The following is a 24463-nucleotide window of genomic DNA, read 5'->3' as shown; positions in this document are numbered from 1 at the left end:
CTGAAATGTGTAGCTGAATGTTTGGCACTGTTATATGCAAATTCTAATATGGGCAAATACTATTCCCAATTAGTTTGCCGTTTACTTACATATGCTCAAAGCATATCCTCAATGAATTGATTGACCCTTTCAGTTTGACCATCACTCTGTGGATGATCCGCGGTGCTCATATTCAATGAAGTTTCCAACCTCTTAAACACAGCCCTCCAAAAATGGCTGTTAAATTTGCTATCCCAGTCATTCACAATACCGGCGGGTAGCCCATACAGTCTATAGATATGCTCCACCAATAGCCTAGCTAATTCTAGAGTTTTAACATCTTCACTGACAGGAATAAAATGAGCCATCTTGGTCAACCGATCCACAATTACCCACATAGAGTTGTGCCCCCTCTGTGTCCTAGGTAGTCCCACAATGAAATCCATGGAGATGCTTTCCCATTTGCTCGATGGAATCTCCAATGGGTGTAGGAGACCTCCTACCTTAAGGCATTCAGCCTTATTGACCTAGCATTTTTGGCACTTCAATACATAATCTTGGATGTCCTTACCTATTCCAGGCCAAAAGAATTGTCTTTTCAGAAGTACATATGTCTTCTGAATTCTCGGGTGTCCAGCACTCGGACTATCATGACATTCAAAAAGGATTTGGCGCCTAATGTCATTATCATCCAGGACACATACTCTGCCCTTGTAGAGTAGGTAGCCATCTTCAATAGTATATTTTCTCCACTTGAGTCCTTTATCACCAACCTGTGGTGTGTTGCCATTTCCATGCGACTCCTCAGTGAAAGCCTCTTGATTAGTTGGATCCCTGTTTTTAATTGCTTTCCATATTTTAGAGAAGTGAGGATCAAACTCACATTTCCCCTTTAAAAACTCTAGGAAATCATTCTAAAATTGAGTAAAACTCAATTCATTAACAATTGGCATTCAGCTAAGAGAGTTTGCTACCACATTAAACTTCCCTTTCCTATGTGTCAATTGTATATCAAACTCTTACATTAACTCAGCCCATCTAGCTTTTCTACCTTTAAGCTCTGGCTAATTACAAATCCATTTAATGCTTTCTTGATCAAAGATGATCTCAAATTTTGCACCATATAAATAGTGCCTCCACTTCTTTAAAGCATAGACTATAGCATATAGTTCCTTCTCATATGCCGAGTAATTCCGTTGGGCACGATCTAGCTTTTTGCTTTCAAAAGCCACTGGTCGACCTTTTTGTATAAGTACTGCCCCAACAGCAAAATCACTGGCATCTGTCTCAACCACGAATGGTTCATTGGGATCCACTACTTTTAAGACAGGAGCTGCCGCTATAGCTACCTTTAATTTTTCAAAACTTCTCTTTTGAGGTTCATCCCATATGAAGGTGCTTCCCTTCCCCTTAAGCTGGTCCGTCATCGGAACAGCAATCTTAGCATAATCTTGGATGAATCTCCTATAGAATCCTGACAAACCTAAGAATATCTGTAATTCTTCTAGATTTGTAGGATGTGGCCATTCCAATATGGCCCTTACTTTGTCAGGGTCCATATGAACCCCTTCTTGGGATATTATATGTCCCAAGTATTTCACTTCTTTTGCAAAGAATTCACATTTGGATTCTTTTGCAAAGAGTGAATTATCTCTAAGCAGTTGGAACACTTTTTGCAAATGTTCCAAATGTTTTTTTTTTGTTTTACTATAAATAAGGATATCGTCTAGAAATACTACAGCAAATTTCCCTAGATATGGCCTTAAGACACTATTCATAAGTGTCATGAAAGTTGCTGGAGAATTTGTTAATCCAAATGGCATTACTTTAAATTGATAATGCCCATACCTAGTATGAAATGATGTCTTAGGGACATCTTCTTCCCTAATTTGTACTTGATGATATCCTGATCTTAAATCAATTTTAGTAAAGTATTTTGCCCCTTGCAATTGATCAAAGAGCTCATCAATGCGAGGCATAGGATACTTATTTTTTATGGTGATTTTATTTAGTGCTCGATAATCTATGCATAAACGCATAGTACCATCCTTTTTCTTTACCAGTAAAACTGGTGCAGACCAAGGTGGACTACTTGTTTGGATTTGGCCCTTTTTAAGATATTCCGTTAACTATCTTTCGACCTCATGTTCCTCCGTTTGACTAAGCCTATATGGGGGTTTAGAAACAGGGGTAGATCCAAGAATTAAATCTATTTTATGATCTACTTCTCTCTCAGGAGGTAAACCATCAGGTAAATCAGACGAAAAAACATCTTTAAATTCAAACATTAAATCTTTTAAAGAAGATTTATACTTTTTAACATTATAAAAAACATTACTTCTTTCCGATGCAGAAGACATAAAATCACCAATAAAAGTAAGTTCACAAAGATATACCTCGCATTCTTCTTGGTGTAAAAGTTATTCCAATTCCATCGAACAAAGGCACATCATGTTCTTCTTGAATCTAGAAGACTCTACCCTCTTTCTCAAACATAATGGAGTTATTAAGATAACTCCTTTGTAAGCTATGTCCAAGACTATACAACCATTCTCAACCAAGCACCACATCTGCTCGGTCGAGATGCATGATTTGGAAATCCAAGGCATCCTGATAGCCTTGAATATCAACCTCTACACCATATATCATGGTGTCCCAAACTTTTTTATCACTGCCCTTTGCCAAAGAGACCTTGGTGCATTAATCTACTTGGGAGTTGGCGTCTCTTCCGCAGCCCGCTGTTGGTGCTGGGTATTTCATATTGAGTCCAGGGATTGAGACTGAGAGATCCGAAGTCTCCAACAATTCTACAATCCATGCCTGCATTTAGTGCTATAGTAACAGCTTTGAAACATTCCAAGGAATTGGTCACGCAGCTCTTCTTTGTGTTAGGATCCTCAAAACACATCATTCAAAGGTTCTTTTTTTTATTTAAAAAACCATCTCATCTTTCTCTTTATACCTCTTTCTAAAGTCTAAAGCCCTCCTCTCTTTTCAAAGTCTTTCCACCCTCTTCTTCTTCCAAAACTCCTTAGCCTTGCCAAATTGAAAGAAGAAGAAGGTATCGAGGATTTTGAATTTTTGCATCGAGGGAAACAGAAGCGGGATTGAAGAATCGTGGATCGAAGAAAGCGTGAAGACGAATTCAAGACCATTGAACAAATACTAGGGAAGTGGGCATCATATTTTTCTCTCTGACATAAAGCGCTTTGCTTTACATTTTCTGGAATATATACATTTTTAAAATGACAACTCCAGAAAGGGATGGTATGAATAGGGAGGCCGAGGAAAGGGCTAGAAAGGAAGAAGCAATAGTTAGACAGGAAATACTTGAGGAGGTACAAACTGAAACTCAAGAGGATAATGTAGAAATGGAGTGTAGAAATGGAGGATATTGATTATGGTGATTATGGAATTTCGTATGCAGAATTCACTAAACTTGAAACTCGAATGCAAAATATAGAAACACAGTTAGGGGTTATTAGTGAAACATTAAAAACCCTAGCTGAAGCTATAACTAAGATAGCCGATTCTCAATCGGTATCTATTATTGAAAAATCACCGATTCCTCCTAATCAAGTTGAGAGGTCTACCTCTTGACTTAGAGAAACCTCGAACATCCTTAAGGACTTAAAACCACCAATTTTCAATGGGGAAGAAAAGGAGTATAATAAAGATGTGATTAATACGTTCTTGCAAAAATGGCAAGACTTTCATCGACTCAGGAATACACCTCCTGAAAATCAAGTCGTGGAAGTAAGTCTTTCCCTTGGAAATAAAGCCTATAAATGGTGGATGAGCCTTAGGGAGAGTGATAAAATTCCTAGATATTGGACTGAGTTTGAACAAGCCACAATTACACTATGGGTAAAAACACTCTAGTCCAGTACATAGCGAATTATAGGAAGGCAGTCCTTAAGCTGAAGGGAATTGATGAATTCCAAAAGATAAGGGGTTTCGTGAGAGGTCTCAAAGACACTTATAAGGTTGAGGTGAAAAGAAATTCTCCTAAAACCTTTGAGGAAGCCATTAAGTATGCCCAAATATACGATGATATGACAGGGAAATTCAGAGTTGGAACTTTAGAGCAAACAGGTTTTGTTCCAAAATTCAATAAATTTTCCAATTTGAAAAGGAAGAGGCACTTTAAGAAGGAGGTTCCTCAAGCACCACCTAAGAAACCACAAACACTAAATTATCCTCTCTTGAAGAAAGAGGATTATGAAGAGCCAGGCAAGAAAATCTTTGCTTCAAATGTTTGGGCAAAGACCATGCTGCTTGGAACTGCCCTAAAAATAAACCAGCGGGAGCTAAAGCCCCAAATAGACCTCCACAAAAACAAGTGCATGCGGTGCAAGTGTTGTCACTTAATGGTACTAAAAAGTACACTGACGTAGAGGTCTATCATGAGGACAACACCCACATGTGCTGTCTATCATCGGCAATGTGGCAGCCCACCTTTGGTCCTCATGATTTAATGAGGATGCATGGAAAAATTAAGGGGCAAAGAGTAAGAGTGATGGTCGATGATAGTGCAACACATAATTTCTTAAACTACTCGTTAGTTAAGAAATTAAAATTGCCTGAGAGTCCTAGTGCCCATAAATATGTAGACTAAAACCAAGGACGGCTAAACAGCAACATGTAACTAATGGCTCTGACTCTGAAGATATCAAAGGCTACACCACTACAACAACCGATAGCTTGTCTCTGCTATCACGCCAATTCTCTAAGTCTCTATCTGTTAGATATCAATGCTCCACTCTCGTGTAACTACGCACAAACCAGCTAACTCTACTTGTAAGCCCCCCATATGAGGAGAAGGCATTTGAGTAGCTCGGTTATCCGGTAGGTCCTGGTTTGGACACCAGATGGGCGCCATGTGTGGCCTGATGGCTGGACGGCTTCAGATAGAGTTGGCACACCGCCAACTAGGCTACATGCAAGTGCGGGAAGGCATCCCTTGACTGACCGCACTAAGGGTAGATGGACCATTTCCTGAGGCAGCCCACTCTCGAGTTGCGGGGCCCGTTTGGAGCCCCAGATGATCCCAGATGCCTTTGGGCCGAACAATGACCGTAGGATAGTTGCTCTATTTTGCGCACCGATTCTATCGTGTGGTCGGTGGCCTATTTTGGGACCAACCCCCAGTCGACCATTTTGGGTAGACTAGGTCGGTCACCTAATTGAGCCTAACCGACTACGATTGGTGGCTATATAAGAGCAAGCCCATGAAGCCCCTTTCATCACTGGCTACAACAACCCTAATTCCTTAGCATCCAACCTCCGTCCTCTACTGTTTCTAGCATGCCATCAAAGCTTCTTTCATAGCAGCGCACAGCTGGGAGGCAGCGCCATCTATTGTATCAGTTCTACAGTAATCAAAATTTTTGATTCTCCATACTATTTGCTTTTCTCTCTTGCATACGAGATTCTATTATCTGTTGAGCACAGACGTTATATTATTTTCTTACATGGTATCAGAGCCTGGACTCTAGCAAGAAGATTTGGTAGTGTGTTCCTGTTTGTGAGCAGATTGTGAAAGATGGCCCAGCCCACAAGACTGCGAATCCCACCATTCAACGAAAGCGAAAAGTTGGACGGCTCTAACTATCCACTCTGGAAGTTCAAGATGAAGACCATTCTAAGCGCATACGAGCTTTGGGACACTACTACTAGGGTGGACATGAAGCCGGTCCCGAGCCGAATCCGACCAATGCACCACAACAGATAGTACCAACTGTGGATGAGATTCTCACGTGGACAAGAAGAAATGCTGATGCAATGGTCTGTGGTGTAAGTGATTCTGTCATGGCATTAGTTCAACATGTCACCATAGCATAGGAGGCATGGACGGTCTTGAAAAATCAGTACGAGACCACGAATCAGACACGGATTCAGAATTTGGAGACTCAACTCACGAACGAGAAACTGTCTGAGTCTGAACCGGTAGAGAGGTTCATCACTAGGGTGAAGAATCTGCGCGATCAGATGACTACGATTGGCATCACCATCACCAGTGGGACTCTAGCATGAAGGTGCATACGGATTCTCCCACTAAAGTACGACGGTCTTATTACGGTGCTGAATACGCAGAACAGAAATCTGCCCCTCAACTTTGAGGATTTCAGTGCAATGCTTGTGGAGGAGGAGATGCGTCAAAAGACGAGGACTGGAGAAGATTTGGCTTTCTATGCTAGATCAAAGAAAGGTAAGGGTAAGGACTCTAGTAACCCATCTTCTTCTGATGATAAAAAAAGAAAGAAGAAAATCAAGCGCTTCTATTGCAACAAGGCAGGGCACAAGCAGAATGAGTGCTAAAAGAAGATTGCAGATGAGAAGAACAGAGTAAAGAAAGAGTCCAGTAACAGCGCGCGGGCAGTACTAGTAGAGCTGTTCGTCGCAATTGAGGAGATTTGCACGGAGGTAGTTCATGTACCTGCAGATGAACCGTGGATCATTGACAGTGGTGCATCACGCCAAATGACCAATCGGAAGGATTGGTATACCTCTCTACAGCCGGTAGGGAATGACATCCGAGTAGCAGTCAGCAATGATGCAAAACGTCTAGCAAAAGGAAAAGGTACGATTGCTCTCAAGTCAGATGGAGTTGTAAAACAGTTGTCCGATGTTCTTTAAGTGCTAGACATCAAGGGGAACTTGTCGTCCATTTCCGTGATCACGGATCGGGACCTCAAAGTTCAATTCGATAAGAATGGTGCATAGATTCTACATCTTCAAGGGAAGGTCGTTGGTAAAGGTACACGATGCAACAACATTTACGAACTCTCAGCTTTCAGTGCTCGAGTGGATGTGAAGAACACTAAGCTGTGGCATGAGAGGTTTGGTCATCTAAACCTTAGTTCTTTGAAGGAGATGCATAAAAGTGGAATAATTGCAGACCTACCAAAAATTTCAGATGTGCCCGATGTATGTGAAGCTTGCATGATGGGCAAGCAGCATCGACATCCCTTTCCTAAAGAGGCCAGCAGGGCAAAGGCTCCTCTAGAGCTCGTACACACGGACTTCTGCGGAAAGATGGAGACGGAAGCTTTGGGTGGTTCCTACTACTTCATGACGCTGATCTCGACGACTACAGTAGAAGGATATGGATATACTTCCTAAAGACTAAAGACGAGGCTTTTAGTAGGTTCAAGGAATGGCATGTAATGGTCAACAAAGAAACAGGGAGGAAGGTGAAGAAGTTGAGATCAGATAGAGGTGGAGAGTTCACATCGACTGAATTCGAAAGTTACTACAAAAGTCACGGAATCAAGAGGCAGAAACCCCCGCCACATACATCACAGCAAAATGGAGTAGCAGAACGCAAGATGCGCATCATCTACGAAATGGGCCGGAGTATGATGAAAGGGAAAGATTTGCCAAAGACATTCTAGGCTGAAGCATGTAACACTGTAGTTTACATCTTGAATCGTAGCTACACGACGGCTGTGAATGGGATGACTCCACTGCAAGCCTTTTCTGGTAAGAAACCTTCAGTTGCACATTTTAGAGTTTTTGGATGTGACTGTTTTGTGCATGTCCCTAATGCTACTAGGACCAAATGGGAACCGAAGAGCCGGAAGTGTATTTTCTTGGGCTACAGTGAAGAGGCGAAGGGTAACCGTCTCTATAACCCTATTACTAAGAAGGTAATTGTAAGTCGCGATGTGGTCTTCTCAGAACAGCCGCATCAATTGGAGGAGGATGCTTCCTTTCCAGACAACCAGGACTAGGATATCCATCCAGTACCACCACCAATAGCAGACCGAACTCCCCCAACGATGCTTGGGAGGATTCAAGACAAAGAAGATGAAGAAGAGCCTGCAGAACCACAACGGCAACGGCCATTCCCGAAGTGGGTAAAGAAGCTTTTGGATGGCAGAGAACCTCTAGCCATTGAGGAGGAACCATCCGAACACCGCCAGTCCAAGAGATTAGAGGAGCAAAGAAGGGCGCAAGAACACTTGGTCAACTATGCTTTGATGACAGAAGTGATCCGTGCTGATGAACTCAAGTGTCTTGAAGAGGCACAGGGTGATGATAGGTGGATAAAGGTTATGCAGTCGGAGTATGGCTCCATAATGAAGAACAACACTTCGGACCTTGTGGATCGACCACCAAAACGCAAGGTAATCAGAACCAAGTGGGTGTACAAGACCAAGTACAAGTCCGACAGCACATTGGATAAGGACAAAGCTCGGCTCGTGGCAAAAGGATTTGCACAGGTACATGGTTTTGATTATCAAGTGCAGAAATAGCCTATGCAGTTATCATGTGACAATCAGAGTTGCATGGCAATTGCAAAGAACCTGATGTTCCACACTCGCACAAAACACATTGAGATTCAATATCACTTTGTACACGAGCTCATCATGGATGAAGAGGTCAACTTGGTGTCCTGTCCAACTACAGAGAATGCTACGGACATCTTCACGAAGGCTCTTGGAAGAGACTTGCTGGAGAGGCATCTTCATTGGGCCAAAAAAGTAAGTTCACTTGCGACGAGTGGACATTGAAGGAGGGTGTTAGATATCAATGCTCCACTCTCATGTAACTACGCGGGAACCAGCTAACTCTACTTGTAAGCCCCCCATATGAGGAGAAGGCATTTGAGTAGCTGGGTTATCCGGTAGGTCCTGGTTTGGACACCAGATGGGGGCCATGTGTGGCCTGATGGCTGTACAGCTTCAGATAGAGTTGGCACACTGCCAACTAGGCTACATGCAAGTGTGGGAAGGCATCCCTTGACTAACCGCACTGAGGGTAGACGGAGCATTTCTTGGGGCAGCCCACTCTCAGGTTGCGGGACCCGTTTGGAGCATTAGGCATTTGCTCTGTTTTGCGCACCTATTCTATCGTATGGTCGGTGGCCTATTTCGATACCGACCCCCAGTCGACCGTTTTGGGTGGACTGTGTCAGTCACCCAATTGAGCCTAACCGACTACGACTGGTGGCTATATAAGAGCAAGCCCGTGAAGCCCATTTCATCACTGGCTACAGCAACCCTGATTCCTTAGCATCCAGCCTCCATCTTCTACTGTTTCCAACATGCCATCGAAGCTTCTTTCATAGGAGCGCACAGTTGGGAGGCAGCGCCATCTATTGTATCAGTTCTATAGTAATCAAATTTTTTATTCTCCATACTATCTTATTTTCTCTCGTGTACAAGATCCTGTTATCTGTTGAGCATAGACGTTGTATTATTTTCTTACACTATCGTCCCGGGCTGTTGCTGTGCTACATTATATCACACGACAGATTATTAATATAATGTTTATGGATATAGGAGCAGGATGAGCACTAGGTGATTCGTTTTCACTGCGACCGGATATAGTTGCCCAAAGTCTCTGCCACAACTTGTAAGACGAAGTGCCTCCTGAATCTGGAGTAATAATAACAACCATACCATAGCCACGATTGAGCTCTCCTTCAAGGTAGTGCTCACTCAAACTACTCCTGGAGTCTTGGTACCTTGCAAAGTGTGTGACTTCTGGATTATGCATTGATTATGCAATACTTCAGTAGAGGTGGCGTGGTCCTCGACTCAGAAATGGCTCTGATACCAATGTTGCAGGTCCTCAAACCTCGAGGGCTTCTGTTGTGATAATCCACCCGAGCATGGATTCCCTTCTCTTGGAGCCCCCTAAACCTCCTTTCTCTTTTTGGCTCCCTCTAGAATCCTCCCTCCTAGCCCAGCACTTGCCACTTGGCCTCCAACTTTGGTGCCACATGTCCCACAAGGGACTCCTCTCTTTATAGCCCTCTCTAGGACTCCTTATGCACCACCTCATAAATGCCTAGACCTAGGCGTGACCCTAGATCTAAGCCCTTAATGCAAGTGCTGTCAAGCCCTCTGGCTTCCCGCCTTATATCATGGTCACACGGTATTATAGTTGACGTAACAAGAGTAGCTTCCAAAATAGCCCAAAGTTCTTGCAAGCCATCAGATATATAGATGCCTTCACAAGAAGAGTTGGCTACCATTAGCGAGCTCTAAAAGGTAAGAGGCAGCTAACATTGCAATCTAGTAATGATATGCTAGGTCCTTTCCTTGCCAAGTCAAAGCACCACTTGAGACTCTCATGTGAGCAAGAATGATCATGAACCAATTGGGAGCAAGGGATTAACATAATAGCTTTTTGCTCCATGAAAAATTCTTCTATTAACACTGAAAAAAGTCCCAAGAGCCAAGTGCTCAAGGCAGGAGTATACCTTGTGTAGCATGAGAAAAAGCTGAGAGGGTCAAGCTAGTTTGGGAGCTAGTAGGCAATTAGTTGGTAGGTACCACTTGTTCTAATTTTAGTTCTTTGGTAATTTCCTTGATTATGTGATAGCATACTATTGGATGTCACTTGTTCTACATATCAAATAGAACAAGTTCATATACTTTAGAGGACAATATATATTTTCTTCCATGTCCTTCCCACTGCATTGGAAACTTGATAGCTCGGACAAGGTGGGACTTGTGGAAAGCTTCAAGCTCCAAATCCAAAATATTGTATTTGTATAGATTTCCTTGTGTATGCTTGTACTAAACTCCCTTGACCACAAATGAGCCTTGGGCTCAAACATTCCCCCATGTATCTTCAAGTGAAACATTAGTCTTTTCCTTTTCTTGTGTGCATTATAGAAAATAGATATCCACAAACTCATCATTGCCATGAGGAGCTATATCATCAAATTATCACCAACAAAAAGTGCATCACTCAAGCCATCATGGTGTCCTTCATATGCTGGATCATCACTTTCATCCTCATCTTCAATGATATTCTATGAGGGTTCTAGGGTAACATACTCCCAAAAGGGTACATGTGCTTTATTGGAATAGCTCCTCCATTTGCATTGCATATAGGCACTACAAAAGTACAAATTTTTTTTGAAGCAATTCCATTTGATAACGAGTAGCCCAACACACAATCCAAATCATGCAAATTCAGCACAGCTTTACAATCCCAATTCCTATTACTATCCACACCACCTTCCTTGATCTCTCAAAACACTCAAGTAACTGATCAAGCCTTTGAGGGGTATGTGGCATCAGCCCCTTTATGCAATGTCTATCTCAAAAGTGACACAACTCCTATTGCACATTGGAGCTTTGCACCATCTGGCTTTAACTACTTTGCAACATTTGGCTTTAACTACTCCTGAATGAGATGCCTTTTATGAAAAGCTCTCACATCATCATGTTCACCCTTTCCATGTCCTAAATAAAAAACTTATGCATCATTTTTATACATGTCATTGTGCCATATCAAGCAACAAAGTAAAAAGTCCTCTTAGCTTTGAACTGTGAGGCTGATCCGTCTCACCGCCCCAATGTTCATTGAATTGAATGCCTTGATCTTTCAACCATTTATAATGGAGCATAAAACAATGCTGGAAGAAAAAAATCTCATGCGTTTAATCATCAGATATGTAAAAGTGATAGGTTTTCTAGACGATAGCTACAATATGTGCACAGGAAATATGGATAAAGATTCTGACCTAGCTGGAGTGCCAATGCAAGCATTGAATCTCATTTGCTCTTTGAAAATGTATTTCTCTACAAAATCAATGATAAATACTGCCACGTCTTTGGGGAAGTGAGCAAGACACTCCTTAAATTTCTCTACCTGTCATCTATAGACAAAATTATGCATTATAAACTTGCTCAAGTGATTCTTAAACAATATTAAAACTTCCCTACATTGCATATCTTTGAATGAGATAACTTTTCTTTTTTCTTTTCCTAGAAGCCGTGGTTCCAACTTGGACATCCTCAAATATTTTTACTAAGACTATGTGTGCACTAAATGATTCCTCCCTTGGGAAACATGGCATTTTTTTGGTCCACATGAAGAGCATTGTCCCATCAAACACTTAAGGGCATGGTAGTTGGGACCGCTAGCCTTTGGGAAAAGGACAAATTTGTGCAAAGCAAAGTTATGCTTGTACGAATTTTCACACATGCAGTGCGTCTATCATTTGAGAAAAAGAATTCACATCTACAATTACATTATGCTCCATGCACACCCAAAGAGAGCTATCATAATTGATTTATAGCATACTTTAAAAAAAAGGCATTTGCATATGTGTGATGCAATAACAAGTGTACCAATCCTTAAGCTTGCACACAAAGGAAGGCTTCAACTTCTCAAAGGCCCTTTGGTGGATCTATACCTCTAGATGGCTCTGTTCAAATGCAAAAAAGAATTGGATTTGCATTAAACATAGTAGTTTGCTAGTACTTGTTATACTTGACTTAAAACTTTAATAGCAAGTAGGTAGCTTCAAGTCGGTTATTGACAAGAAAAAGGATAGAAGGGATACGACTCATGTAGTTATAGGTATAAGAAAAATAATAGCTACTATTAATCTCTTAGTGGGAAGCATATGCGAACAAGGAATTACCACTCTGCTAGTGGCATCCATAAGCACATGGATAGCTACCAGCCAATCAGTCAAATATCAATTAATCAACTACCACTTAATTATCAATTAAATTATCTTACATTCATTATTTGGTGCATTATCTGCCAATTAATCACATGGTAACTACCCATACATTAACTATTTGGTAGCTACTAGTCATAAATTGTAGGTGCCATTAATGGAATGGTAGGTAAAATGGCCTTATAGCTAGCCAAAATTTATTGGTAGCACTCCAAATAATTTGTTGTAGCAAGTGGCAGCTCTTGTCTATGAGTTGCTACTCTCGATTCATGGTAGCAAGTGGTACCTTTCTAAATTATGGTACTCTCATTTAGTGGTAGCAAGTTGTAGCTTCCACTTAACCAATTGGCCACCCTTGTGGTAATGGAAGAAAGGGATGCCTAATGGTAGCTACAAATTGTTTTGGTGGTGGCTACCATTTGCTAGAAGAGCCAAAGCACTCATGCTTAACACAATTGGCAACTACTAGAAGTAAATTATTTCATAACCACCACTTAAAGAGCTCCTACTTGAGTGCTACTATAGCAATTGGTAGCTGATTGTAGAAATTCCTAGCAAATGAGGCAATTGTATCTACCATGTAGCCACCAAAATTAGAACAGTCATCAAACAATTTTTGCAAGCGGTAGCTACCACTCCATTAGCTGGTAGTTATCACTTGAACATAAAAAAGACACCACAAAGTAGAGAAAATGCACCAAAAAGGTAGTGGTGGCAGACATTAGTGGACCAATAGCCAGGAGCAATATCCAGTGGCAAGCTTTGGGTAGTAGTAGAGCTACAAGCAAAAGGCAAGAAGTACTAATAGTTACCAGTGCCACAATGGCTACTAACAATTGATGGCGACTGCTAGATGCAACCACCAAGAAATAGAGAATGGAAGCCACTAACAACTTGCTAGCAAGATATTACATAAAGCAATAAATGAACTTATGATTCTCGAAGGAAAATAAAGCCTGATGGCGACTGCTAGATGCAACCACCAAGAAATAGAGAATGGAAGCCACTAACAACTTGCTAGCAAGATATTACATAAAGCAATAAATGAACTTATGATTCTCGAAGGAAAATAAAGCCATGCCCATTGGAAATAGCACCAAACCGAGGTTGCTGACATGTATTTTTTGTCCAAAATAATAGCACTATCTCCTTTAAATCTTTTGTAATCACATCCTTTGTGCATGGTTGCCATTCACATGAATGCAATGGTAGCGTCTCCTAATGCAATTGAGATCTAGCTGCATAGAAGTTCCTACAATGCACCCCTACTAGCCTTGATGTAGCCTCAATATTTGGTTTCTTGGCTTGGGCTTTGGAGTTCATTACCATAATCATGCTTGACCTCTTTAGAAACAACTCTTTAGAGCTTTTGGGCTTCTTCATGTACTTGAGGGTGTTCTAAAGTCCAGTTATCAACAAAATTTGCTCATCATTTACAATTTCCTATTAACATGAAACCTACAACTCTTAAAATATTGGGTGCTCAATAACACTTCTAACAATTTCAACCTTTGCCTCTTTGTCCTGACCTTGTGTACATCACTTCAGATAGTTGGCAACATCAAGAGAAATATTTTCTCACTTTGCTTGTTGCTTCACCTTAAGGCCATATTTGCACTTTCTGTTTACCTCATAGTCCTTGATAAGAGCTCGTTTGCATGTCCCATAGTCCATCCATCCCACAGTCACCGGGGATGGACACATGGTGCATAGGTTTCTTGTTGCAGTATGCATTTTTGGAATGAAATCAGCCAGTCATGAGATAGTTTGTGCTCACAAACTTACAAGTAGCAAAACAACAAGAGAAATGAAAGGTTTGCATTCTCTCTCTCTCTCTCTCTCTCTCTCTCTCCCTCCCTCCCTGCATAGGACAATTGTCAGCAAGAGAGAAACGAGAGGATATGTAGGGTCTCTCACTCTTATTGCATAGGGTAGAGGCATTTGCATGGACTCTCTCTCTTTGCCTACATAGGATAGATCCAAGGGAGAGATCTAGAGCTCTAAGATGGAGAATTGTGTGTTAAGAGAGAGATCTGAATAGGCGGTATAGAGAATTTACTATTGAGAGATCTGAGAAAAAGAACCATGCATTGAGAGAGAGATTTGAGCTATAGGTATAGATATTTCATTGTCGAGAGATCTAGGAGAGAAAATTATGTGTAGGAGAGAGATCTAAGCTCGAGATATGGAGAGAACCAGAGATATGAGAGAGAGAGACCTAATGCACTGCCTTCACATCTGAGAGAGAGATTTGAGCCGGAGATACAAATTTGAGAGAGATAATTCACAGTGCACACTATAGCTCAAGACATAGAGAAAGTCAAACCATGGGGAGGGATGATTCAAAACATGCCTAACAACTGGCCACTTGTTCAATGGTATACATAGTAGATGCCCTTTACTAATATGTTTTCTTTCCTTTACCAATAAGCAAAGGAGGCTACCACTTTGCTAGTGATATTTGGACATAGCTATCAACTCCACCCTAAACATGCTTACACCCTTGAACAATATGTGAATGAATGCATTATTCTTACACTTAATATGGCCGTAAGAAGGGGAGCACAACTACTAAAAGTAAAAAATTCTCACGGGTATAGTCCCTTTTATCCATGGAGTCATTGCTAGGGTCCACTCTTGCATGGACTATGGTTACGGTGGCTTACTTATGATTTTACCATAAGAGGGAAGGGAGCAAACATTTTCATCTTTGACCTTTGTAAATCAAACCCATTGGTGTATCCCCTACCTCTACTTGCACAGGCTTCACAATTCAATGAGAATTTTGGGGTGCCCCCATAGAGTGGACCCCTTGCAAATGATTTCTAGTCCTCCAAGCCATAATTCCCCGGAGGTTCCTAGTACACAAACATAATTAACGTGTCAAACTATGTCCAATACTCTATCCTCATTGTCCTGCACTTTGCCTTGCTCCCTCTCTTAGATGCAACCTCAAAGCAATCCAGGTAGCAAAATTTTCCTCGCAAAGGAGTCGTGCATCCTTGCCACTATTGCAGAATTTATACACCTCATGCCCTTGGGCTTTGGTCATGCAAAAGACTCTTTTCCTCTCAAAATCCACATACAGAGGATGCCACTGATTCATCAATCAAAGGCACAATTGGAAAACAAACAGGTACTCAAATAATCTTGCATGTACTCAAATAAACTAGCTGCTGGTAACCAATTTAAAATGCAACAAGAGCTGGAGTTTTGAAACTACTAGAGTGGGTGGACTATCAACCTCAGGCATGATCCTGGACGGTGTTTCCTTTCTCTTTTTCTATGGAGGAGATGAAGGTGGAATTTTCTTCTTGGGTAGAAAGGATGAAGGTGTAGTCAACAAAGGAGGATTCAAGGTAAAGGAATCTACAAGTTTAGGAGAGGAAGGAACTCTTATGGATCAACAATTTGAAATTTGTGATCTCTTCTGAGAGGGATGGGGTACCTCCTTCCCATGCATCTTTATGGTGCTTCTGTGTGTAGTTGGGGAGAGCCACCAACAATAGGAATTAGAGTAGGGTAGAACTAAATCTAACTACTAGCATTGAATCAAAAGAATCTAAAGGCAATTTCGATTTTCATTGAAATAGGCCACTAAAACTAAGTGTGGTACCAAGACAAGCTTGCAACTAGTGCAAAAAGTGCTAGTAGCTAGTGTACCACCTAAACATGCTTACACCCTGAAATAATAAAATATATTCATTCAAAAGTAAGTGTAGGAGTGCAAAGTGTTAAACATTCGCACATATAGTTAAAATAATAATTATATCCATTCAAAAATAATGTAAGAATGCAAAATTATATGTGTAATAATTACTGTGTTAGGCATTCGTTCACATATGATTGAAAAATTTTTAAATTTTAATTCCAAAGTAAGTGTGAGAATGAAAATTTTGGCACAATTGTAAGTAAAACATTCATTCTCATACAATTGAAAGAATAAAATATATTCTTTCAAAAGTTAGATTAAAAGTGCAAACTTTTTAAAGTAAATTTTTGCACAAGTAAAAAATTCATTCTCATATAATTGAAAAAATAAATATATTCTTTCAAACGTAAGAGGAAAGTGCAAATTTTACAAAGTGTAAGAATTAGCATTCATTCACATACTATTGAAAGAATAAAATATATTCATTCAAAAGTAAGTGTAAGAATGCAAGATTTTGCATGAGTAAAATATTGATTCTCTGGGAGAATACTTTGCAAAAGTACTTCCCGTCATATAATTGAAAGAATAAAATTATTATTTCAAATGTAAGAGTAAACGAAAGAACTTTTCCAAAAAAATCATTCACATAAAGCTTTTTCACAGAAGAAATAAATTAATACTTATTCACATTAAAAAATTTACACAAATGAAATAAACTATAATTCATTCACATAAACCTTTTTCACATAAGAAATACAATAATATTTACTTCCATTAAAAAACAACCAAAAAATCACATTTCACAAAAATAGTTTAAACTCATACCAACAAATACAAATTACACTTTACACAAGAGATCTTAAGATCTCAAACAAGATATCCTAAGAACTCTAACAAAAAAAACACAAATTACAATTCACACAAGAGATATTAAGAAATTAAAAAAGAGGTCCTAAGAAATAAAAGCACAAATTCCTCCTTATTATAGACCTTAAACGAGGGTGGATGGTTCATCATGTTCTTTTAATGAAAACATGAATCTAAGGCGAACTGATGAAGGGTAGCACATGCTCAAGTTCCATTAGAGTACAAGATTGAGACTTGTACTCACAAAGAGACTTGAGAGCCTGCATTAAATTGACCTCCTTTTATAGCAATAGATACATACTTGCATCTGCTTGCTCACATGTGAGAGAAAGTCTCTATTCCATGTGGTAGCATGCTCTTACCTTCATAACCTCTACTCATACCTTGCCTTGGTTCCATCTGTCGGGAAGACCCCTCTTGCAATTTCCAATAGTGAGGGGTGAACCCAAAAGCTTTCCTCTCTCTAAGGAGGAAAGTCCTCCTATCACAAGCATCTCAGAAAAAATATTGCATACTCGTCGACTAGGTGACTATCAAAGTGTGTACAACATCTATCCATATACTGGCCATGTGTGGTGAGGCGTGAGAACCTGGAAGCGATCAAGTGCCTCTGTCTATTTGAATCTCCAAATATTCTAAGCATAAGTACTCAAAATGATCTCCCAACAGGTGCCCATGAAGGCATACACGATTCTATAGGGAGGGTAGGGGGTAGAGTCAAGAGATCATATCTCAACCAAATGATGTCGAATCGAGAAATCCCAAGAGGAGATATGCATATCATAAAGCATCTAACATCCATTCAAGAGAGGCAAGACACCAAACCTCATGTGATAAAGGAGAAAGAGGGAACAGATCTGCATAAGATCTTCGTAATCCTCTTAAACGAGGGTGGATGGCTCATCATGTTCTTTTAATGAAAACCCTAATCTAAGGCGAATGCAATACTGATGAAGGGCAGCACATGCTCAAGTTCCATTGGAGTACAAACTTGAGACTTGTACTCACAAATAGACTTGAGAGCCTACATTATGAAATTGATCTCCTTTTATAGCAATAGATACATAATTGCATCTGCTTGCTCACATGTGGGAGAAAGTCTCTATGCCATGTGGTAGCATGCTCTTACCTTCATAACCTCTACTCATACCTTGCCTTGGTTCCATCTGTTGGGAAGACCCCTCTTGCAATTTCCAATAGTGAGGGGTGAACCCAAAAGCTTTCCTCTCTCCAAGGAGTAAAGTCCTCCTATCACAAGCATCCCAAAAAAAATATTGCATACTCGACTAGATGACTATCAAAGTGTGTACAACATCTATCCATATACTGGCCATGTATGGTGAGGGGTGAGTACCTAGAAGCAATCAAGTGCCTCTGTCCATTTGAATCTCCAAATATGCTAGGCATAAGTACTCAAAATATCTCCCAACAGGTGCCCACGAAGGCATACACGCTTTTATAGGGAGGGTAGGGGGTAGATTCAAGAGATCATATCTCAACCAAATGATGTTGAATCAAGAAATCCCAAGAGGAAATATGCATATCATAAAGCATCTAACATCCATTCAAGAGAGGTGAGACACCAAACCTCATGTGATAAAGGAGACAAAGGGAACAGATTGCATAAGATCTTTGTAATCCCCTTTTGAAAAATCTTGGTTTAAATCTTGGTTTGTTTGCATTCCCAAAGGCCATGCTAGGTGGACTCCTTAATAGAGAGGTAACATGGCAAGGAAGAGGAAGCCCTAAAACTAGACCTCGCCTATTATTTCAATCCCTCCATGAATAGAAATTCAAAAGAAAAGAGAGATTTTTCTATTACTAAGAGATTTTCTAAGCCGTCTCAAAACAAATCCACAAAAATATAAAACTACTCCCTATGAGAGCCTCTGGAGGGCTTCCACCCCTAACACCAAGATCGAATCTTCTAGCACTACTAACAATGTAATGAAAGAATAGGACGATAGTGCCATATCTCATCAATAGACCTAGTCCAAGGGTACGGCAGCATTCCCTATTCAATCTTTCTTTTGATCCCTTTGAGATGAGTAAAAGTATGAAGTCTCCATTCATTTGGAAGCTTTTTGAAAGCCTTCAAAAGCCACAAAGGAAAAGTGGCATTGTTGCCACTTGGACCACTATATGTAGCAAAGAACACCTAGGAATCTACCCCTGCTCCATCCAAAACCAAATCATTCCTCATGATAGCATGTTTGTGAGGAGGGAGGAATCCTTTGAATAGAATTCTTGAAGATGCCCCAAGCTTTCAAGATGGCAGCCAAGGGGAGAGAATGCATCCTGAGGTGTGTCGAAGTAGAAACCCACCTAGTGCTATCCATCTAGTCACCACATTAGGAAGGGTTATTTGACCCAATGCATCAAATAAAGAAATATTTTTGAGGCTCATATCCTAGCAAAAGTTCCTAACCACCAACTTGAAGAGCAAAGCCTTGGCTATAGATCTGAATCAATGATATTTATTATTAAGGCCACCTTCCTGTGAGGGAGAATCAATATCTCCCAAGCCACTCTGGCTCTTGCATGAATTGAACCATCAATGCCACTCCATCAAAATTCTTGATCAGTCTTTGAGCTAAGTGATGTAATCTTTAGGTGATGTAATTTTTAGGTGACTTCAAGAAGATGTAATCTTTGAGCTAAGTGATGTAATCTTTAGGCGGCTCCAATAAGAGAAAATAAACTAGGCTATGGCCAATGTAGTACCTATTGTGGCTAGTAGTACTTGGTTGAAAACTATCAGGCTATGGGCTATAGTACCCAGTTGAAAACTACCACTCTAGTGGAAAAAATAAAAGGTTTGTAGCATGAGACTAAACCAAGAATCTCTTAATTTCTTTCTTGGAAGTAATCACCAAGTTCCCAAAGTGATCTAATATTATAAGGAGTTATGTTTGTGAACTTGATCCAAAGATCATTCCTTAATAATTACCTCAAATATAGATGGTGAATATAATGGCCATCCCAAACTTTAGTAAGAGATTTAGAATGCAACCTAGAAATGGATAAATAATTGCTTAGGATTTTTAGCCATCATAGTAACATTGAGACTAAATACTTCTTCCTCCCATTGAGAAAATTTTCTTTATGTACAATAGAAACCTTGCAATGATGTTTAACTAAATGTCCACAAGTGCATGGCTCTAAGACTTCTTTCCTGACCCTAATAGATTATCTATTTCCATTCACTCAACAACCAACCTTGTATGCTAGTAGCTCATCAACATAATTTGCTCAAAACTTTCCCACTAGGCATTAGGAGAGATATGGGGCCCTTTGTGTTAGAGATGTAATCATGGGGCTAATTCTTCATTGTTGCCTGCTGGCCACCCCCTCTCCCAAGTCGTGTGGCATTCATGAGTAAGGCCCCTCCAATCACACGCAATGCTCCTGATGGCCACCCCCCCACATACTCTCTTATTTTCCTTGGGCCATTATATCTAGTGTAGATCTAATGGCTAGAAACCAATGCCACTTGCAAACCCTTAGTTGTTTGAGATGATAGATTAGGCACCCCTTGCAAGCCCTTTGATAGCATTTTTCATCCAATTCATGAAAAGAGGCACACATTGTGCACCATTGGATGGATAGCTATTGGTGGTGGTGGCCTTTGCCCCTCGATTGCACTAAAGTGTGGAGTTGGCATGCCATCAACACGTGGCAATTTGATGGGAGAATGATTCCATATGCAAATGTGTCCCCCTTGGGGGGCCTTGGATAAAATAACCCATTGTGAGCCTCCTCTCTCATCCTCAGGAGATCTTCGGGGGAGGAGAGGAGGCCCTGTGTGGCTAGGAAGCAGGGGATCGGGAACCCCTGCACTCGGTGCACCCTTTGACACATGGAACCCTCTACACAAGATGGTAGCAGAGCAAATACCAAACCTACGAACTGTGGTGGATTTTGGCACAGCCCCTACGTGGGCAACACATGGCAGTCAACGGGCTCTATGGCGATGGATTGTCATGATCCACAATAGCGACTTGAAGTGGAACTTGATGATGATTGCGGTGGCGACAGCTCTTGATGACTCCTGGCACGTGTACCTCCTTGTGGTGTTTGGTGGTGGCTAGCCTTTTTTTGGTGGTCCAGTCTTGTGTTTGTCCATGATTGGGTTTGGTCGACTCCACATTTTATTTGCCTCAGGGTTTGTCCACAAGGGGGTGTTGGACATGGTAGCCATCACCCCTGGGTTGTGTGGAGCTGGCGCGCCATCAACACGTGGAAATTTGATGGGCGACTAATCCCATATGCAAAGGTGCCTCCTTGGGGGACCTCGGTATAATAACCCAATGTGAACCTCCTCTCTCATCCCTCCCAGGTTCTTTTGGGGAGGAGAGGAGGCCCTACATGGCTAGGAGGCAAGGGATTGGGACCCGCCGCACTCGGTGCACCCTTGGACGCGTGGAACCCTCTGTGGGTTCCAAGCATTACAAGGATCCAATGGATCCCACTACTCTAATAGGTGAACATTAAATGCACACATTGCACATCATTGGATGGATTACAAGGATCCAATCTATCCCATTATTACAACATGATAGCCATCGATACAATTCCATGTGGAATTCTCTCCTTTCATCATGAAGAGGGTGTGCTTTGGGCATTCCATCTATGTATGATATAAAGGTTCCTATTAATTGGAAATGGCAAGCCTACTCTTGTCCTTCCCTCTACACACATGGCACTTGCAAGTCAAATCACGTGCAATGTTGGTGGTGGATCCCTAACCTCCCTGGACATATGGTGCACACAATTCGAGGCCCCTCCAATCACACTAAATGCTCCTAATGGCTCCCCTCACATGCTCTCACCTGCCTTGGGTCATTAGATCTGATGACTAGAAATCTATGCCATTTGCAATCCCTTAGATGGTAGGAGAGATCCAATTGCAAGGAGTAGCACCCCTTGCAACCCCTGGATGGAATTGTTCATTCAATGCATTAGAAGAGGTGCACATTGCGCTCCATTGGGCAGATTACAAGGATCCAATGGATCCTTTCATCTAGAGTGGGCACCACTACTCTATGCATCTACTCTATCCACATTCAATAATGATTTTGAATTTTTAAATTTTAAAATTATGGAGTTTGTTATGAACCTTGGACCCTTTCATTTCTTACATGCTACCACAAATATTTTTCCCTAAGATTAGGGGAATCAACCACCACATTAATCAAATCCTTATGAGGCCCTTTTTGAGTCTATAGTTCATTGAAAGGTTTATAGTATACCAATGTTGTGCCATTACTTCAAATCTAACATAACGGGTAGTGAAGATTCCTTCTAAAGGTTAACGAATGTATCTTGAATGTTGTAGTGAAGATTCCTTCTAAAGGTTAACAAATGTATCTTGAATGTTGTAGCATTGTACTACACGTATCTTGAATGTTGTAGTGAAGATTCCTTCTAAAGGTTAACAAATGTATCCTGAATGTTGTAGCATTGTACTACACGATACATTTGTTAACTTTTAGAAGGAATAAGATACACGATACATTTGTTAACTTTTAGAAGGAATCTTATTCCTTCTAAAAGTTAACAAATGTATCGTGTAGTACAATGCTACAACATTCAGGATACATTTGTTAACCTTTAGAAGGAATCTTCACTAAACATTCAGGATACATTTGTTAACCTTTAGAAGGAATCTTCACTACATTCACAAATTTAATTACTTATGCAATAAGCCTTGCGAATCTAATGCAGTATCCCTTTAGGTGAATGTAATCCTATGATTAACAAGATCAAGTACTTAGCAGAGTAAGTGTTGTGAGTATAATGTAGTATGCAAGTAAAGGTACACAAGACTTCTGATCATCAAATGGGAAGTCATACAACAATAAAAGGCAATTCCAAAAAAGAATAAGCTACAAGAGAAAATGCTCTATTTCTTTACGGTTCACAAAAACAAAGCCTATGACACAAGGGTGGGCCTTCATAATGTACATATTAACACCCACCCTTCATGATCAGATTAGCTCTACAAATCTGAGTGTAAGTTTGCACTGAAATCCTTTTCACATCCCAAGAAGTGAAGACTCCTCTCCCCATTTGGGCTTCAACAACTAACTGTCGTGCTCTCTATAACTAATGTTAACTTCATGCCTAGCTTGAAAATGTTTTCCACACCTTTAAGTCCCAAGGCTGACCTTCACCTTGATCCCTAGCCCCCTCCCTCAACCGTTAGATGATTGTGTTTGGAAACCTCGAAGGCCTAACAATCACTTATTGTTGCCTTAGAGATGTCAAACGTCCTCCAATGAGAGTATACTTAGTATATTGATTGGTTAAAACATGTCGTGCACAATATTTCAATCTTCTTGTGTAAACTTATTTCAACCATCTTGTGTGTGCAAATTTGACCATTTTGCAACCATGAAACAACGTTGTGTTTAGTAAATTGGCCATTGCATGTCTCTAAAAAATTATAGTTATTTCCCCAAGCTTTTTCTTAGGTAATTTAGCTCTCTTGTCCTCAAGTGTTTTTTCTTCACCCATCACTAGCCTATCCTTTTGAATGCTTTTCATCTTGAAACTTCAATTTCAAATAGCTTTCCCATCACTCTAATTTTATTGCCTCGTTAACACTTGAACAAAAATTGGATAATACTACGCACAAAACAATTTGTTACATTCTTTTAAATCTTGGATTCATGCTACTTATCATCCATAACATGTAAAACACCTTGCAATTTTTCAAAGAATACGAGAAATTTTCAAGTTTTCGAGCTTAAAATGACATATGTCAATGTTCTAATCTTATATTAATGCATCAAACATCAATAATAATACTAATATCACCAAAAGGTACATCATGTCACATCATTTGACTTGCTTTGTACAACCACCTCATTTGGAGAGGTGGCCCTAAAGATATATGCACTTTAAGTCTGAATTTTTTATATTCAAGTATATGTTCCACACTTTCATTTTTCAACTACTTAAGCACACTAGTAATACTACTTTCATTTTTCAACTACTTAAGCACACTAGTAATACTATGATCAAATTAATGTGTAAGATTACTACCATTCACATCTTACATGTTAATTCAATCATATGAAAGAAAAGCCACAATGAATGAAAATTAATAGATGCTCTTATGGTGGAGCTACCCTAAAAATAATTTCCTACATGAGTTGTATTCCATGCTTGTTGACAAAAAAAGTAAGGATACCATATTCTTCAAATCTTGTCTATATGATTGTATTACTCCACTCAAATTGAACAATGTTCTCACTTAACAATGCAAGAAGAATGAAGCACTAAGGGATAACCCAATCTCTCTCTCTCTCTCTCTCTCTCTCTCTCTCTCTCTCTCTGGCAGGGGGGAGCGGCTTTGGTCCACTTTCACGACTGATCCGCTTCCATGACCAGCTTTGCATTGGCCTATATCTACTTGAGATGCGCCGACACAAGAAGACTCTACTACGACAGATTAGAGAGCAGCAGGAGGTGACCAGACCGCAGGACAGAGAGGCTGATAGAGCACAGCGACACGTTAC

Source organism: Dipteris shenzhenensis, chromosome 33 (assembly GCF_047967505.1).
Source record: "Dipteris shenzhenensis isolate YYH24624 ecotype China chromosome 33, Dip_SZ_1.0, whole genome shotgun sequence".
Classification (NCBI taxonomy): Eukaryota; Viridiplantae; Streptophyta; class Polypodiopsida; order Gleicheniales; family Dipteridaceae; genus Dipteris; species Dipteris shenzhenensis.
Note: the sequence above shows the minus strand (reverse complement) of the source record.